The sequence below is a fragment of the Panthera uncia genome, chromosome B1 (assembly GCF_023721935.1).
Source record: "Panthera uncia isolate 11264 chromosome B1, Puncia_PCG_1.0, whole genome shotgun sequence".
Classification (NCBI taxonomy): domain Eukaryota; kingdom Metazoa; phylum Chordata; class Mammalia; order Carnivora; family Felidae; genus Panthera; species Panthera uncia.
The window spans coordinates 139,572,207-139,590,447 of NC_064811.1; the positions used below are offsets into that span (position 1 = coordinate 139,572,207).

The 18,241-nt window shown below is 37.9% G+C and overlaps 1 long non-coding RNA gene across 2 annotated transcripts in view; it reads right to left on the reverse strand.

Annotated features, from left to right (window-relative positions):
• Positions 1-14,325: 14,325 nt before the first annotated feature.
• Positions 14,326-18,241, reverse strand: part of LOC125923185 (uncharacterized) — a 29,715-nt gene continuing 25,799 nt past the window's right edge. Inside the window, exon 3 of one of the 2 annotated variants that reach the window (XR_007457930.1) lies at positions 14,326-15,598. This is a non-coding gene — a long non-coding RNA (uncharacterized LOC125923185). The remainder of the gene's footprint in view (positions 15,599-18,241) is intronic. The other variant, XR_007457931.1, reaches the window with a different exon arrangement.

The window sequence follows — 18,241 nt, forward strand, 5'->3', positions numbered from 1 at the left end:
GGAATCAACTGCTGCTTCTGGGCAATGTTAGCAAAGACAAGGAAAACAGGAAGGAAGTTCCTTCCTCTGTCTTCTCTTTACATACCCTGAAGGTAGAATCTAAAAGGAAGTCAGCTGGCAAATGTAACTGGGAAATATAATTTGCAAAATTCCATCCCTAGTCTCAGCACCATAAAGACATCCATTTTGGCTACCCAGCACTCATAAAAACTCCTCTACACATATTTTAACTTCCATGCAACAACAAAAAACAATCTCATGCTTCCACCCAGCAGGGTCAAATTCTTTTATCCAAATGAAGTCACTCTTGCACTTTTCCCCATAAACAAGAGACTCAAGTCTTAACATTTACTGTGTCCCATCTCTGGGGGATGTTAAATCATCTTGTTCAGTTACAATCTCACTAAAAATCCTTACATAAAGTAATAGGGATAAAATAAAAGATGAAACAAATCAGTGATTCCTCTGGGCTCAGATGGATTCATTCATCTGTCTGTGGTCAGCAGCTGGGATGGCTGGTCTTTGGACTCTCTTGTGTGTCTGGGGCCTTGGCTGTAATGGTTTGTCCGTGTTCCATGTGGTTTTTTAACTTCCAGATGGCAAGGAGAGGCTTTTTTATGTGGTAGTTGCAGGGTTCCAAAAGAGAGAACAGAAGGATACAAATCTCATGAGACCTAAGTTTAGACTCACACAGTCACTTCTGCCATATTCTATTGACCAAAGGAAGTCACAAGGGCAGTCCATTTCAAGACATGGAAAAATAGACTCTACCTCGAAGGGAGGGGCTGTGGAAATTGCTATTTTGCCCTATGCTACATAAAACAAGGAAGGAAACATACATAGCTCTACTTTGCCCACTACATCTTCTCCCTCAACTGGCCTACTGTGAGATGGACCTTTTTACTCACTGCCCAGTCATCTACTTTGAACAGTGGTCCAACATAATTTTTGAGTTCTTATATAAATTAGCATCAACTTACATCTAGTGCACAGTTACCTATTAAATGTGTGCAATCATGTTTTGAGAAAGCTTGGAAAGGTTTTACAGTTTATACTTGTGGCTACGTTGTAGGGTCTTTTCTCAAAAGTATCTAGTCTTCTTTGTAATCACAGAACTCCAGGTCAATGAATTGGCTTAGGTTTGGGAAGTGGGTGAGAAGCTGTGAATACTCAAGCTAGATTCCTACCTAGAATTTACTATATTGACTAATTAACACTTTAGAAATCTATCCCTATATTTTACTCCTAGGATAGTTCATGCTTAGAAATCAAGTAGCCATAGTGAAAGACCCCTGCAAGGCAAGATATTCAGATTTCCAACCCTTCCTTGGGATCCCTTATAGTAATTTTAAAAATCTTGATTCTTGAAGTTGCTACTTAACTTCTACTACTCTATGATCCCATGATCTACTGAAATTAGGGATTCCTGTTCCATGATAGAACCTCCCGCTGTCATCTTCAGCCTTTTTAGATGATAGCGACTCTAGAGCTTTACAAGGATACTGGCGCATGCCTCAGTGAAGGCAATATCCCCTGGGCTCCCCTGAGACATGTGGTGAGGTGGTACTTATGCAAGTTTCACAAGTCCTCTTTTATATTCCTATATTATCCCTAAGCCTTTTCTTTATATTAGGTTAGTAAATTCTCATCCAACCTTACTGAAAAAAGGCCACCATTGAATTAAATAAACCAAAAAAACTGTTAGGACAGAAGTTTCATCTGGTCAACCTACCACATTAAATCTGGAATAAGAACACCTATGTTGACTATTTTGTCCTGATTCAGTGTCACATTCCATCCATCTTGTTCTAACACCCTTATGACATATTCTCACATGTAACCCTTAGATTCATGCCAATATAATTTAGGAAAATATTTTAATGCTTTTGGGGTATAACCTGTTTCTCCCTGGGTCAAATTTTTCACTTGTCTCTATTAAAATGTGCTCAGATTTCTCTAGCTGTAGGACTAGACACAATAGGAATGGTGTATCTTGAGGAGAATAAGCATCTCATTGAAAGGAAGGCTCAGAGTAGATTCAAGATTTTCAGCTTTATTTGTGTCCACCCAGATATCCCTAACTCCTTCCCAATCAGTGTCATAATTTTCACTTAGGACACTTAGAGAATCTGCAAAATAGACCTTCCATTGTAATTCTGTATCTAACCCAAATACTTAAATGTTGAGTTTAATTTTCAGCCCTATCTGCTCTTTATATACAAATTAAAATAAATGCATTCATACAAAAATCAGAGATTTTTTTAGGATCACAGGAGAAGTTCTGAGATTGTTAAACCCCTGAGCATGTCATTTTCCTTTTATATGATCCCTAGTGCAGTCATAAATAGCCATTCTACCCCACAGTCATCATAGTTATCATTACCACTGTATCAGTCAACTGCAGCAGCCACTTGGTCCCCTAAGATATTTATTTCAATAAGCACTTTATCCCAAGTAACTGCAGGTGGTAATTTAATTAAATAGTGCATGCCATGGCAATATCAGTATCCCATTTTCTATTGACAAGGAACTTAGCATTAATTAAATTCAAGGTCAAGGACATATCTAAAACAATTCTATAATCCCAACTTTGAGGCTTTCCTGGGATTACTCTTGTTACCTGACACTGTAATCATCAAGAAAACAGAAACCACATTAAGCGTTTTTAACAGAGGGTATTTATTTTATTTTTTTAAGTTCATTTATTTATTTTGAGAGAGAGCAAGAGTGAGCAAGAGCTGGGAGAAGCAGAGAGAGGGGGGAGAGAATCCTAAGCAGGCTCTGCACTCTCAGTGCAGAGCCTGATGCAGGGCTCAAAAACATCAACCGTGAGATCATGACCTAAACAGAAATTGGATGCTTAACTGATTAAGCCACCCAAGTGTCCCTAACAAAGGACATTTAAACAGAGAATTTGTAACATAGGTGTTTGAAAGTGAAGGGAAAAAAAAAAGGAACATTGTAGTAACCCAGATGTTAATAACTCAGGAGGGAACTTCCATTCTTAGGTCCTGGGAACTGGGGGTAGGTGGGAAAATTACCAGAACTTAGAAGATTAAAGGAGGAGCCCTATTGCATTGGTCCTCAGACCTCAGAGAAAGGGGTCCCAAATGGCTGCTGCTGGAACCTTTGAGGAGGTGCCACAGGACTGGTCCTGGAAGTGCTCAAAAAAGGTGAAAGTTGAAGCCATCGGCTGTTGTCAACCAATACAAAGAGAGACAGGAAAAACAGAAGAGTGTGTCTCTTCTCTTTTCCCCTTGCCTTCCAATCTCCCTCTATTGCCTTCTACTGACAAAAGTCAATAGGAAGCTATTTGACTAACTGGGAAATGTAACTTACAGTCTCAGCTCCAGCACCGTAGACAAGAGTATTGAAGAAAATAGGTAAATAGCTGACACGGGCTCCCTATCTCACCCAGAGTAAATGCCAAAGACCTGCAGTGATCTCTAGGTTCTGCATAACTCAGTCCCTTGTTAACCTTCCATTTTTATCTCCTATTCCTCTCCCCCTACTCCTTCTGTTCTCTCCACACTGACTCCCTGCTCATTGTTGATCACATTAGGCATGTTCTTATCTCACAGCCTTCACATTTGGGGCTCACTCTGCATGAAATCCTCTCCTAGAAACCTTGAAGGCAGGCTTCCTCATTCCCATCTTCTCAAAAGTTACTTTCTCGAGGAGGCCTTCCTTGGACATTCCACCTAAAATTTCAACTCATAGCATTTCCCTCCCCTGGTTTCTTTTTTCCCCTATGGACTTATCATTCTGTAAAATACTACATATTTTCCATATTTATCTTATGGATAAATATACTACAGAAGGAGTAGTATAGCTTCAATGGTAGAATTTTAGTTTTAGGGCACAGAGACTTTCACTTGTTTTGCTCCCCTAGTGAAAGGACAGTGCCTGGCACATATTTGACATTCAGTAAATCTTTTTTGGATTAATGAATACCTGCTAACATAACCCTGGTCCTAGCCAACTCTCATCTGAAAACATCCAATAGTCTAACTGCTATCTCTTCATCCATTCTTAACCTGTAGGTCCATTTTCAACACTGGTGCCATAGTGGTCTTTAAAAATTAATTATATATTACAGTATATTGCAGGCAGCTAGAGGACAAAAGTCTTGTATTACTTATAATTATATCCCCATTTCTTTGGGTCCTGTATCTAAAATTGACTTACTTAGATAAACTTGACTCATTCAGAGTTCTTTGTTATATAGACACAGGATGGGAATGTGTATATTTTATGTAACACAAAAGTTATGGTCTTGAAATCTTGCCTGTGGACCAACATATATGTTAAATGCTAGGTTTTATTTCAAAGGAGTTTAAAATAAATATGCATTTCTTTGGAAAATTCCTTGGGAATGAGGCATAATAAAATCTCACTTAAGATAAGCAGGCATGTAATAATCAAAAGTCCTCAAAGTCACAAAATATGAATGTGTCTTTCATATTTAGGATAGTTATTTAAAGGTCTAAAGAGAATAATTGTTTAACAAAACATCTACTAAGTTTTCTCTGGTTTCTCAAATATAGTAGTAACATGTCCCCTTTTCTCATTGTCCAAACTTTACTTTTATGATCTCTGTAAAAGCTGCATTCTTTTAGAAATGAACAGGTTGGTGGAGTCTGATGGGAGAGTCGGATACAACACGAGTCTGGGCAACAATTCAGCATGTCTGCCTGGTTGCTTCTCTTGCTTCTGAACTACCATACCTTTGAGTTTTGCTTATGCCAGGCTGGTGGCTAGATGTATATACCTTCTCTTAATGGACTGCAATGGCCTGGAGGTTAGGTTTTATTCCCTTTGTGTCCACAGAGGTTTTTTTTCAGGTAGGTATTAAAATTGGTTGATATAATTAATTTAAAAATTGGACACAAAGAGAAATAAATGAAGCAACTCTACTAACACATCGATGGAACTTATTAAGCACAGCAAAAATTGCTAGATTCAATGCAAAGAATGAATGCCCACATTTATCCATTATGTAAAATTTGGTGTTCTATGCAATGACCTAGGCTCATAGGTCTTGTGCGTGAGTTGAGTGAGTTGGTGTGAATGTGTGTGTGTGTTTAATGGTCCAAGCCTAATTGAAAGGAGTAGTTTTGATAACTCTCAAAACAATGCTGGCTTTTTTTTTTTGTACAAAATACAAACTGCTTTAAATAATTATGAATATAAATTCATGCATGTTCATTTCCTACCTTCAGCTTCTCCCCTGCAGATCTTGGGTCCTAGGACTTTGCAGAGCCGTCTTCTTCTCGGCTCATGCTCCCTTACTTCCTTTGGAGCATATGTTACGCAATGTATTGAAAGGCAAATTGTCTATCTTAATCTCCAAGGAAAATGCAGAGTCACACAAAAATATGCACAAACAGCTGGGGTACAGGTTGATGATAGTGAAACCAAACTTTTTTTTTTTAATATTGGAAAATGTGAGTGAAGTTACTTTTTATAAAACTTCCCTGCTGTTTTCACAGCGCAGCATGTAGCCCTATGAGACTCTATACGCTATATTTTCAGAGGCTTTTAAAAAAATGAGCCAGTGCTGATTGTCTAATCTTTACAAAATACTTACATCTCTGATGAAAAAAATCAATCCTCCACATCTAATGGTAGGGTTCTCAAAAACAAATAATATAAAGGCATTTGTTGGAAAAACTGTGTTTCCAAGCATATGAATATAAGAAATATTTACTTTTTTCTTAGAATTATTTTCACTGGTTCATCTTTAATGTCATTAGTTTTTGCTATCATGAATTAACCTTGGCTTTGTGGGATCTATATGGTTGGATAGCCTCCAATATTTATCTTCCTTTAATGTTTACTGAGTGCTTACATATATATTGTCTTACAAAGAAGATATTCTTCTTATCTCCACTTCACAAATGTTTGATGACTGCTTTTGCAGGTGTTATCCAATGATGTTAAGGTAAAATCTAAAGATCCAAATAACTTAGAATATTTAAGAGATATATTTTTGATAAATTATCAGATACTTGTGTCATAAAATAAATATATTCAGGTTTATCCTTGTAAACCAATTAAACTAGGAGGAAAAATAATAATAAATCTAACGTATCTGTTTGCATGCGATGTCAGTATTTCATCATTAAAAAGATGTTAAGAATTATATTTTAGTACTAGTGACAGTAGTCTAAACAAAAGATATATAGCTCAGTGGCATGTTAAAGGAATCTGAAGCTAGGAAGCTCAACACGGTTGAGGAAAGCATGTTATATATATTATACATATATAGTGTATACACTATATATAAGGAAAGAGGGTCTTTCTTTCTGTTCTGCGGTACTCAGCACACGTTTTCCATTTTCCCAGGCACAGAGTGGTTTCTGGAGCTCACTGTTTCTGTTAGCATACAGGGGAAAGAGAAAGGCCGAAAGGTTTTTCCAGAAGTTCCACCCAACAGCTTCCACTTATATCTCACAGGCCATCCTAGTTGCCAGAGTGCATGGGAAAAGTAGGCTCTTGGCCACCTATCACCACAGGGGCAAAACTCGAGACTAATTATTGAAGCAGAAATGGAGAATGGATTGGGGCTTATAACTTATTGTTTTTGCCACTCACCCATAAAGGAACATAGAATTTTCCTCCTTTTAAGGACAGTATCTACTTAATCCTCCAAACTATTACCCTACATGTAAACAATGCCCCACTCAGGGATTAAAAAGGATCACTGATTAATTTAATCCTCTGATTAAAAAGTAATCAGAGAAAACAAATTGAGTTTAGTGAAGGTGACCGTTGAAAATGGAAAGTTATCTACTGTCGTTCAAAATACTGTATGATGGCAGTAAAACAATGACCTAGAACTCGAAAATGTGAAATTACCAGCAGTCACTGGGTACATGGTAATTTACTAAGAAGTCTGGTAAAGAGTAGAAAGTCTGGTTACACACAATTTTCTCTATTAAGGAGTTTGCAGTACTGGTTGTTACCCAATAAAAAGCTTATATTATTTTTAGGAGAAAATAAGTGGCTATAATTTCTACTTCATTTATTAAAAATCTATACTTTTCCTCTCTAGGGATCACTTGTTGAAAATGCCTTGGGACCATTAAGGAACTGTTTAAATTATGACTATTGTTTTCTGGAGTTCTGAGAGCTAAAAGGAATCAAATCCTCTTTCCAGAGTCTTACTCATTCCTATCGTGGGCATGACTTAAAATATAAAATCCATCAGACTACCAACATAAAGCATTTAGAAGAACAGTAAATGACTGAAAATAACATTAACTCACCATCTCAAATGTATGTAATAACATGAAAACGTGCTAGACCACACAAGTAATACAGCACAAGTATATTAAATGAAACAAGATAGAATTTAATATATAATTTTATCGAGAACTGGTTAGGAAAAATGATATAAATATTGCCTTTCATTTCTCGGAGAAGAATAATTGGCAAAAACATTTGGAAAGATACATACACACATAAATGCCTTTTTAGATATGTGAGTGAGTATAAATATACATGGAAAGTATTCAAACAGTCATATTCTTTCACATAGTAATTCCACTTCTGGAAATCTATCTTAAAGAAATAGTCCTAAATACTGAAAAAGAAGGAAAAAAAGCTTTATGCTTCATCGTCATGGCAGCAATGTTTAGAAGTAAAAATCTAGAAATAGTAGTTGTTCAACAAGGGCCAATAACTGGGTAACTAATGGTACATTTACTCATTGAAACACTGCATTGTTAAAAGGACAAAAAAGAGAACTCTAAGGTATCATAGAGGTACTAACTGCTGGAAACACCTAGCACCCCTGGGGCTGGGGGTACAAAGAAAAGAAATTGAAGTCACTAAACTTAGTCCCTTACTACCATCTTACCTGAAGTTCAGATCTCTGAAAAGGCAGCCCAGCCAGTCGACACTGATGTATTGAGGCGAAGCATGATGAAGCTGGCTCTCTAATCCTCGAAACTGCAAACTGGATTCACCTGCTGCTACGGGAAGAAACCGCTACTTGCATCTCTAGGGCGAAGTTCAGGGCTCAAGCAGCAGGTAGGCAGCTCTCAGGAAGCTGCTTTCGCCTCCAGCCTTCCGCTCTCCCTGTAGCGCCCCCTGTCGGCAGAGTTGAAAGGGGAACCAGCGGGCAAAGCACACACCTTTCAGCCCTACCTGTGCTTCTACCTGCGGGAGATCTTGGCAGCTGTGCTCTGCCCATCTCCGCGTTCATCCTCTCTCTCATCAGCTCCTATGGCTTCTGGCTTCTGGCTTTTGGCAGATTGAGGGGGAATTGGGGTGGGGTGAGGGGGAAGGGTGCTCCCTGGATCCGCAGGGCCGAGCAGGCGCACACTCCCCCCTGGCTCACGCCAGACAACAGATACCCAGGGCCGGCTGAGGAGGGATGAGCTTGTGCCCCACCATCGCAAGGCTGGGTGTAGAAGGGTGGTTTGGAGATGGGAGACAATAGCCCAATAACCGACGTACTCTTTATTCATTGCCTGTCTTTCCATCTGGAAAATGAACTCTTAAAGGACAGAGTAGCTTTGGTTCTTAAAACCATGGCCCATGGCCGGTGCCCCATAAATATTGTTGACTTAGTGAAAAGAAACTCTCTGTTACTGAAGGAAGAGGGAAAAACTGTGAACAAAAATTATGGCATCTTTATTTCTGCCTTTTAGATTTTCCTAGTCCAAAAATTAATAAATAAAAGGCATAAGCCAGCAGGACACCTCTCCTGTCAGTCGTCCCTGTCCTGTCTCTTTTTAACTGTTTGTAACTTTGGGGAGTTACTTAACTTTAGGGATCCCAGTTTCGGAATCCTAAAAATAGAAACAACACTTACTTTAAAGTGTAATCTAAGGCCTGCTAGGATGGCATATGCAGGATACCTTCTACCATGCAGGGCACGTGTTTGTTCATTGGATTGTGCTGCGGACGTCAAAACACACGGTCCTACACCCTCCAGCCAATGTGCACCTGGCATCATTTCCACGTCGATATGGTTTCTAAATAATAATAAAAACTAACATTTCCTGGGCATTGGTATTTGTGCCACACATTGTAAGTGTTTCGACTGTGTAAGTGTAAGAACTCATTTAATGCTTCCAACAATTTGTGAGGCAGATGCTTTCATTTTTCGAATTTTACTGAAGAGAAAATTAAGGCGCAAAAAGCTAGATAACTCTTCTCAGGTTGCGTAGCTAGAAAGTGGCAGAGCTAGAATTTGCAAATTGGCCGGGCAGAATTCGCCAGGCAGATCGAGGCAACCTGGCTTGAGGGTCCATCCTCTGAGCCCCTGTTACGTTGTTTCTTTAATAAGACTCCTAATGATCTGATTTATTAAACTTTTATTTATTTATTTATTTATTATTTTTCCAAGTTTTTATTTAAATTACAGTTAGTTAACACAGTGTAATATTAGTTTCAGGTATAGAATTTAGTGATTCATCACTTAAATACAATACCCAGTGCTCATCACAACAAGTGCTCCCCTTAATAAGGGATGGGTAATAATCTTATTCTTCATGCCGATTCTGGGTATTTGCAGGACTATCCTGTGTGACTGTTAATAGGCACTTCACCCAGTTCAGCCAAAAATTTTAAGGAGACTTACTGTCTTAAACACACACACACACACACACACACACGCACGCACATCTGAGTGAATTGGATACAGCAAGATTGAGAAGAGATGGTGTCTCATGAAGGCATCTGGGTAAAGCTTAAATCCAGCCAACCTAATTATAAACTGTTATCCCCCTATTATGGAAAAACCCTGTAATTGGATATAAGAAAATCCTCTGTAAAAGCTTGCTCCTCAGGCAAGGTTTAACACTGGTCTTAAAAGCTCAATTAAATATGATCAAAAGAGTATTTCAAAAAAGTTATACTTAAAAAATTGAAGGTAAGCACTTTGCCACATTAATGCAGTGGTCACTGGATGGTACTACAAAGGGTAATGTTTTTCGTTGCCTTTTCCTTTTAAAAATAGCTTTTGATAAATTTTTCTAAATGAGAATAAATTATTCAAAACAGAATGTTTGTCTCTTAAGTCTGAGAGGGAATTGGTATTACAAGGAGAAAATTTAGATTATTAAAAATAAAGGGAATTATACATAATCGCGTCATTGTGTGTTAAAACTTTTCTGTATTTTCCAGACTTTTTCCAGCGTAAAGACATCATATACTGCGTACGTGTGCAGAAATTTTGACCAAAAATACCAGATCATGTTATTCATACTGCTTTATACTGTTTTTCTTTTCACTTCTCAGAATCTGTGAATGTCTTCCTCTATGAATAAGTACACATATATATCAGACTTTACAATATACTTATGCATATTAACATAATTTTTAACCAGTCTTGAGTTGTTGGATATTTAAGCAGGCATTTTATAGCCAGTATAGCCCCAAATTGATACATTTATTTTTAACCACTTGCCTGATAAGTTCCTCAGTATAAATTCTAAGAATTAAAATACTTGTCAGTAGGCAGATGCCCTAAGTCTTTTAGTGCATATTGAATATTTGTCCTCCAGAAAGATGACCCTAAATAACTCTTCTGCCTCGTAGTATATCAGAATGCCAGTTTTCTTAGAGACACATCCTGCTCTTTATCACCTTTCTCAATAAGATAAACTAAACAAAATCAACAGACACTATTTTATTTTCCTTTCTTTGATAACTGTTGAGCCTTATGTGCTTTTGTCATTTGCATTCCTTCTCCGAATTGCCTGTTTTTGTCCTTTGTCCATTTTATTTGTGGGATTTTTTTTTGTAAGAGTTCTTTATCTTAGATTGTTTTTAATATGTTGCAAAAACTTTTACCACATTTTTACCCAAAGCTTGGTGAATGAATTATATAGAAATTCCCATTCACATGTATTTCATATATTTCACGCTACAGTGAGGATAAAATGCACATCCAAAGGAGTCCTGGAGTGTCCTAAATCCCCAAGCGGAAACAAGAGCACGAAAATCCCTGAAACACCAGAGACTCCTAGCTTGGCACCGAAGTCACAGGAAAAGACAGTGCTGGGCTCATGACACACTCTCAGGAAGAAAAGCCAAGAATTCAGTCTGGCTGAGAACTATCCCTTTGACCACAGGGAAACATTTCTCTTCGTCAGTTTCTTCATTGGACAAAACTAGAGATGGATATCAAACTCCACTGGGTAGCCTTCCCGGTTCCTCTCTACTGGGTCAGGGTCACTCGTCCCTTAGATCTCAGCTCAAACACCACTTCCTCAAGGAAGTCTTCCCTGACCTGGCTCCCAGGTCAAACCTCTTTTTGTGTGTTGTTCATGAGACCCTGTACTCCTTTGCGGCATTTCCCACTGTTGTGATTTTATATTTATTTACCCGCTTATTTGATTCAGATCTCCTTCTCACTCACTGGAATGGGTACTCCCTGAGGGCAGAAACTGTCTGGTTTTGCAAGTTTTCAGGTCTCTACACTTAAGCTTGTCACACAGAAATGCATGACTAGGATTCATTAGGCAAATTGATTGCATATAAATATGCATTGTAAATTACAATTAATATCCATAGAGAGAGGGTTCAGTCAAGTGAATACTTGGGACGTTTTCACGAAGTGCTGACTTGAAGAACCACTTCAGATATTATTAAATAGAAAAATCTAAACATGGGAGATCTAGGTAAACAAGGCCTGTGTAAATAGAATGACTTTCCATTAAACCCCTCATAACTTTTACAAAGGCTATCGATTAGATGCACAGAGACCCAAAGATTAAAGGAAAAAAAAATCCTCTGCACTTGTGTAATCGAAAATGATAGCCACCAACCGCACGTGACTATGGAACAGTTGAAAGATGGCTAGTCGAAATTGAGAGATGTTGTACCTACAAACTGTGTATAGGATTTCAAAGATTTAGTATAAAAAAAAGAGCGGAAAAAACACCTCAATAATTATTATACTTCAAATGATATTTTGGATATATTGGGTTAAGTAAAATATAGTACTAAAGTTAATTCTAGGGTGCCTGGGTGTTCAGTGAGTTGAGCGTCCAACTTCGGCTCAGGTGATGATCATAGGGTTTGAGCCGCGCACCTGGCTCACTGCTGTCACCCCAGAGCCCGCATCGCCCAGAGCCCGCTTCGGGTCCTCAGTCCCCCTCTCTCTTTGCCCCTCCCCTGCTTGCACTCTCTCAAAAAATAAATAAATAAACATTGAAAAAAAATAAAAATAAAATTAATTCCACCTGTTTCTTTTTACTTTTTTATCGGGTCTGTTAGAAAATTTACAGTTAAATATATGACTCACAATATATTTCCATTGGAGGGTGCTGCTCCTTACTATAACTCACAGATACAAAAGACTTCACCTAACTCAAATTAGCTCTACACTTATCTGCTACCTATTTAAAAGAACTGAAACCTCAGAATTCCACAAAAGAGAAAAGTTTGAGTAATAAAAACCTGTTATAAACATCTAAATACTAAAGCTTTCTCAATGGAAGTCTTCAAGTTGCTACCTAACATTCATTTTCTCTCATTTTATCCACAGTTTAACACATTTTCCTATTCACTCTCTCTCTCTCTTTTTTTTTTAATGTTTATTTATTTTTGAGAGACAGAGCACAAGGAGGAAAGGGAGACATAGAATCCAAAGCAGACTCCAGGCTCCAAGCTGTCAGCACAGAGCCTGATGCGGGGCTCGAACCCACAAATTGTGAAATCATGACCTGAGCCAAAATCGGTCGCTCAACAGACTGAGCCACCCGGGGCGTCTCTTCCCTATTTACTTTCTAAACTCCAAGAAGTCTACTGCAAGTATTGAGCAAAGTAACCAATAGCAAGCACACGTATTTGAGAATTCAAACTCCTACTCCTTCACTTTTTGTGAGGCTGGCAGCCTGGTACCAAGGTAGGCAATAAGAAATACAACACAAAGAATACTATGAAAAAATACTATGAAGGTAAGATAGTACAACACATCTAAGTTGTGGGAGAGGGCAACATGTTCCTGCTTTGTGCAGGAACAAAAGTGATACACCCTCTGTAGTCTAATATAATTGATCTAAGAAAAGCTAAGTGATTGATTATAGGGCATATTCCATTTAAGAAAACATAGGATGAGTTCTATCTGAAATTATAAAAAGGAAACATTGAAGTTTAGTGATTTCGTCTACCAAGAACAGCTATTCACCTAAGATCAAGGGGACAACAGTGACAGGTGGAGAGAGGTAATAGGAGATAAGAAAGAATAGGGGCTGTGTGCTGGTTCGTCAGTTTTATTATAAAGGAGCTTACGTTAAAAATCAGTCATCTCTTATTGTGTAATGTAAGGAAATTTAGGACAAATATAGATTTGATAAACAGAATGTTGCGAAATAATATCTTAATATCGATATCAGTTATTGCAACCCACCTATCAGTAGGAAAATGTTCTGCCCTGCCTCCTGTCAAGCGCCATCCTCCCCGTGCTTTTATGACAAGATTTTAGTGGAACCTTTGGATTATTATACGCTTTGGCCGCAGTGAGTGAGTGACCGTTAGGTCTGTTCACTGACTTCAAATCACATGTTATCAGTGAAACCTTCACTGCTGAGTTTCCTTTCATTGTATCTCCAGGCTGACCATTTCCTGTCAATGTCCTTAGAACGGAGAATATACTAAAAACTGGGGTCAGCCACTATGCCACTACCTCTACACTTCTGGCTTTGAAAGATAAAGCAGTTTTTATTTTGTTTTGTTTCAAAATATTATTTTTTTCTTTAAAAAAACCCCAGCATTAGATTTTTCTGTGATTTGTTTCATGTTAAAAATCAGCAAGATATATTTTAAACAATATATAGTGTTGTCCAAAGAGTCACTCACTGCAAAATGAAATAATTTCTCATTGTTCATATTTTGCTTCATTCAAGAATTCTCAAGCTCTGTCCAGCATAGTCTTTGAGACTGCACAGAATAGGAGCAACTCAAATCTGACTATGACCCTTGTGATACTGGGACTTAAGAAAACACGACGAAGAGTGTATAATGATTGGCTCATGGAAAATAACTAATTTTTTAAAAAGCTCGCAATGTATTAATTAGTACTAACGTAATATATTTCAAATATCTATCTACAAAATTTGTGTTCACCAATTGCGTTCCATTAGAATAAATTTCATTATGGGTTGTTTCCTTATTTTGTCATCTTCGGAAGTATAGTTGAGTCATTATTTTGACCATGTTGGGGGAAAATGAGCTTATCAATCTATAAAAGAAAATAAACAAAACCCCAAATCTAAATATCAAAATAAGAAGACTGTAACTGTGCCTGGTGACTGCGGACAGTTAGCACAGCTGCTTGAAAGTGTGACAGTCATCCTCGCCCTTTGGATTTCTCACGTTATTATTAGACTGGCTAATGACCAAGGTGTGAAGGATTAGGATTCTGGGCTCTCAGTAATGAGCAGTGTACAACCTGCTTTTATTGGAATGACAGAAGGAGATGAAAGCCACGTGTAGGTGGGGGGAAATGGGATGGAAGAGGACGTGGTTAACTGCTTATTTTTGAAAAGGCTTGTTATTGTGTTGTTGTCATTGCTACTATTAAAGCGAGTTCCTTCCCTGTCAGCTTCAGAGCACATTTCCTGCTCTGTGAGGAGAGAGCAATCTTCATGAACAATAAAATAAACTGATAGTTGTATAATGTGAAAAAAAAAATCACTTGAACCGAGGGGTAAAATGGTCCAACTGTTTTATGTAGTCACGTGGCGAAGAATGTTCTTAATCAACAGCTCCAATGTAACTGGCAAGAGTCACAAGCAGGGCTGGATTCCCACACAGTAGATTAACATAATTCTGACAGAGGAAGGACTCTTCTCTGGCAAGAGGGCCTGGGCAGGGTTCTCTGGGCAGGTCTGACTCAAGGACACAGTGTACTGTAAGAAGAAGAGAAAAGATAGTAAGTGACAGTAAATGGAGGCCTGAAGAAAAGATGCCCTACCTTTTGTTTTAGTTTCACTAAGCTTCCGAGCAAGAGTGAGAGAGAGGGAGAAAATATATCGGTTGTATGGTTGTTTTCAAATTGTTGTTTGCTATTATTATTTTGTATTTTTGTTTGTTTGCTGATTTAGGGTTGGTTGATATTTTTAACTAAGCTGGTCACTTAGTTTTTCTCATTGATTGAATACCAGCTGAATCACTTTTGGCTTCTAAATGAAAAATTTTGATTCTCTTGCAATTATCCACACTAGTATAATCCTTTCTTGCTTGCTTGCTTGCTTTCTTGCTTGCTTTCTTGCTTGCTTGCTTTCTTGCTTTCTTTCCTTCTTGCTTTCTTGCTTTCTTCTTTCACAAGTTCCAGGGTCTCTGCCTCTCTGTTACATGCACTCCAGGGACAGATGGCAGAGGAAGGCACCACCTGTCTGACAAAAGACACTACCTGGTTGGTGCTCTGAATGTCATGCTGAGAAGCAGTAGCTGTCACCGAGGAAGTATCAATTGTTATATAATTGTACAGTCAAGCCCTTGGTCATATTCAGTTTTGCTGTTAATTATGTGCTGACTTATATTTTTAAACGTGGTGTCTATGCGTCTGCAAACCGTGAACTCCTAGAAGACAGAGATGTCACGCTTCTTTTATAGCCTCCAAATTACAAGAAACCTAAAAGGATGAAACAAATATTTGACAAATGATATTCCACACCGGACTATAATGTCCACGAGGGCAGAGCTGGTACCGTTTTCTTCACCATCGTATCCCTAATGTTACCCACAGTTCCTGACATATAAAGTGCTCCATCAATATTTGTTTAATGGACAAATAAATGAATTTTTTATATATATCATGAATTGGATTGTCAGCTGAGACTGAGATTGCCATGAAGGGCAAGAAGGGTAGAGTGGAAAAACTTCCTGCTCTTGGCTGATACAGACTGCTGTCACAGGAAGACCATCTTTTTACAGCTGGTTTTCTCTACTCTATTGGCCAATGGTGAAAAATAAGGGTAGATTCAGAGAACTCTCAATGGGATCTAGTTGTGCTTTTAGATCTTCTGAACCAGGATATATGCCACCAGCCTCTACCCCTATTCCCACCTCCCAATTTCCCCATCAGAGAATGGACTCGGGCCGAGCACCTCACTTTGTTTTGGTTAGCAGGACCAGCTTATATTTTCTCATCAAGTAATATTATCCTTTGTGAAATTCACAGCATATGGTTTTGATTATTTTACACTTTAAACTCAGAGGACAAAAAAGAAAAAAAAAACAAGCACAAAACCTCTTGTCTGTAACATTTTTTGCAAGGCCAGTTACAGCTCATGACTCCACGAGAACCTAGATTCATACACAAGGCTCGCGGGTTTCACCCACAATTTGTTAGTTCTCCTATTTCAACACAATTCCCTTCATCCTCTTCACACACCCTAGATTAGGAATTATTTTTCTATATCCTGCTTGGCACATGGCATGTGGACAGCAGTATTTGTTAAATGAATGAATGAATGAATGAATGAACGGATGGCCTGGCATTTTCTCTTACTAACACATTTTCTTTTTCTCCTTGAGAGGAGCTGCTATTTTTCAGAATACATCCATTTCGCCTCTGATTCATGTTCATGCTCTCTATTTTAAGACCTCATGCTGGGAAATCCTAATTTCCTATGTCATAAGGTTGATTTGACTACTCAGAATCTTCTTAACCTTGGTTTGTTACAGCAAGTTCCCAGCATTCTGATTCATGATCGCCTCATTAAAATCAAAACAAAATATACAGACACGCCTTAGGATATATTTACTAGTTTTTGTTTTTAGCTCTCCTTCTCCCCACCAAATTGAAACTATAGTTAGAATTTTTTTTTTTTAAAGCAGCCAAATGGGCATTTCAAATTACAATTTGACTTACCTAGAGATAAATATGAAGTTGAAAAAGCAGTCTAACCAAGATCATGTCAAATAGTTAGGAATACATTTGGGCATCCATTTTAAAAATGCAAATGAAAATAATAAATATATATTTTTAATGCCCTTAGGATGTAACATCTAACATGATGACTACAGCTAGCATTGCTGCATGATATATAGTGAAGTTGTTAAGAGAACAGATCCGAAGAGCTCTCATCACCAGGAGAAATTATTTTCTTTTCTTTTTATGGTATCTATATGAGATGATGGATGTTAACTGAACTTATGTGGTACTCACTTCACAATATATATAAATCAAACCATCATGCTATGCACCTTGAACTAATACAGTGATGTATGTTAATTACTTCTCAATAAAACTGGGAAAAATCTCTTTAGCCTTTGAGCTCAAAACTTAGATCTCTTATCATCATATTTATTTTCCATTACCAGAAAGATAACATTTTAAATTAGCATGCCCTTTAAAAGTTTTTATTGTCTTTCTTTGAAGTAGGCCATCAGATAAAGGAGTACAGGATTTTTCGCCTTGTGTTTAGAAGCAATTAGAACAAATTGACTGAAGGGAGAAATTATGAAAATTTCTGATTCCAGTTCTATCCCGAGATTCCCAAGACTGTCCTGTGAAATGCTTGGAATATTTTTCTTTTAGAAACTTTCTACTTTTTGTTTTAATCTGCAAATCTGATTTCCTGAGATAGTTTCTGAATATACTCTTTTTTGTTTCCAGGTAATAACAAGAGGAGATTAATACTTTGTCTTGGAATAACTTTAAGAACTCTCACAATTATCACATAGATAAAACTTGACCTTGGTCCCATCCCTCTGTCTATCCCATCTGTTTGGCCCCAGCCCCCAAGGCCTCTCATGAGCCAAAGGACCTCACTCTGAGCTGGTTATTAAATAGCCTGGAAGAGGTGTGTGACTGGTAACTTAAATGGTATTATTTGCAGTAACATATTTCATCACAAGATTTTATAAACAGAATATCCTTGAGTCCAGGAGAAATGGTTGCTAATGATGATATTTATTGGGGCACTACTTTAAAGTGTCTTGTGACAGCCACCTGCTTCAGTCAAGCCCTATGAACAGATCCTTTAGGAAGTACTGGGCTGGTGGCAATGTTGAATAGATGTTGTAAAAACAAACAAACAAATATTGTTCACAACAGGCACCAATGTATGAGGATCAGATAACACATATTCTCTCTATTCCCCAACGGTAAAAAAAAAAAAAAGAAAAAAAAAACCCTGCAAATTACCCACATTTATGCCTCAAGCTCTTCAGTGGGTGGTTTTGTAGATAAAAAGGAGGGGTAAGTTCTAAAACATGCAAGAATGAGAAAGGGATTTGTTGGTGTACATCCATTTACACACAGGATGAG